The sequence below is a fragment of the Myotis lucifugus genome, unplaced genomic scaffold (genome assembly GCF_000147115.1).
Source record: "Myotis lucifugus unplaced genomic scaffold, Myoluc2.0 scaffold_109, whole genome shotgun sequence".
In the NCBI taxonomy this organism is placed as follows: Eukaryota; Metazoa; Chordata; class Mammalia; order Chiroptera; family Vespertilionidae; genus Myotis; species Myotis lucifugus.
In genome coordinates, this window is record NW_005871157.1 from 3,451,845 (window position 1) to 3,453,749 (window position 1,905).

At 49.6% G+C, this 1,905-nt stretch overlaps 1 pseudogene; it reads right to left on the reverse strand.

Annotated features, from left to right (window-relative positions):
* Positions 1-830: 830 nt before the first annotated feature.
* Positions 831-1,905, reverse strand: part of LOC102435646 — a 1,558-nt pseudogene continuing 483 nt past the window's right edge.

Consider the following 1,905-nt stretch of genomic DNA (forward strand, 5'->3'; position numbering starts at 1 on the left):
GGGAAGAGCGCCCGGCTGGCTACGGAGATGTCCCAGGCCGATTCCTGTCTGAGCGTGTACCTGGATTGCGGGCACATCCCCAGAAGGAGGCGTGCAGGAGGGAGCTGATCGATGTTTCTCTCTTGTCGTTGCTTCTAACTCTCTATCTCTCTCCCTTCCTCTCTGTAAAAAATCAATAAAATATATTTTTACAAAATGTTTTTATTGATTTTTAGAGAGGAAGAGAGAGGGATAGAGAGATAGAAATATTGATGAGAGAAGAACATCATTGATCGGCTGCCTCCTGCACACCCCTCTACTGCGGATTGAGCCCGCTACCTGGGCATGTGTCCTGACCAGGAATCAAACCAACGACCTCTTGGTTCCTGGGTTGGCACTCAACTGTTGAGCATACGGGCCGGGCTATCATTGATTTTTGACAGTTTGAATAAAAGACAGGAGACATTCTGCTGCCACTCCCGTCACTCCATCCACACTGTGTGGTGGCCTCTCCCACACTCTACCTCTCCCACTTCTGCAGGGGCTGGATGCAGGTCCCAACATCTCCAGCCAGATAACAGGAATGAAATCCTGGAGCCAGTGGATACCAATAGCAACCAGATTACTATAATAAAGATGGGGGGAACCTTGGCTTAAAAAAAATGGGGGAAAAGGACTACATTTCTCAAGTGCAAAATTTTCCTCTACCTTAATCATTTGCATAATTTTTGTCAAGGCCAAACGTAGTTTATTTTATTTATTTATTTATTTATTACCGGCTTCGGCTCCAAACGTAGTTTAAAATAAGGCAGGTGGTTCCTGTCCACTTGTGCCTTTGTCCTGCAGTGACGTCCAGGCCTGTGCTGTGAAAGCACGGGTTTCCTGCGCAGGACCTGCAGGAGCTTCTCAGTTGGCTATTTTCTCGATCTCGTCCAAATCATCCGTGTCCAGTCTTTCTATTTTCTTATTAAAATGCTCCTGGATTCTGTTGAGGGTGTTCATGCTGTGCTTGCTGTCGACCATGTTCACTGCCAGGCCCCTCTTGCCAAAGCGGCCAGTGCACCCGATCCGGTGCAGGTAAGTCTTGTTGTCTGGGTTCCCATCCTTGTCCACAGGAAGGTCAAAGTTGATGACAACAGACACCTGTTCAACGTCGATACCACGGGCACACACGTTGGTGGTCACCAGAACCTTCTCTTTGCCCTCTCGGAAGCGCTCAATCACTGCAGCCCTCTGCTCCACCGTCATCTCCCCACTTAGCAGAGCCACCTGGTGGCCTTCTCTTGAGAGCTCTGCTGCCAGCCAACTGGCTGTTTTGCGGGTCTGGCAGAAGATCATGGCTTGAGCAATGGTGATGGCCCCGTAGAGGTTACACAAGGCCTGGAACTTCTCGTCTCTGTTATTGCACAGGGCGTAATACTGCTTGATGGTGTCCAATGTCTCCTCCTCCCGCTTCAGTTTGATAATGTTTGGGTCTGGGACCACTTTCTGGGCAAATTTCCATACAGAGTCTTCAAAGGTGGCAGAGAAAAGCAGCATCTGGCAGTTGCTGGGCAGCATCCTTTGGATGCGGACGCTCTGATCTTGGTGGCCCTGAGTAGCTATCATCACATCAGCCTCATCCAGAACACACACCTTGATCTTCTTGGGGTCAATGAACTTGAGCTTGGCGCACCAATCTAAGACAGTCTCAGGGGTGCCAATGACAACGTGCTCACTGATCTTCCGACCCCTTTTCCAATTTATTGCCTCGAACAGCATAAGCAAGCTTTAGTTCTGGATGAAATTTGCCCATCTGCTCAATCACTTTTCCTGTTGAAGCGCCAACTCATATGTTGGGGAGAGGCAAGGCACTGGGGGTATCTCTCTGCTGGCTCTACTCGGCTGAGCATGGCCAGGACAAGGCAGCTGTTTTCCCAGTACCAG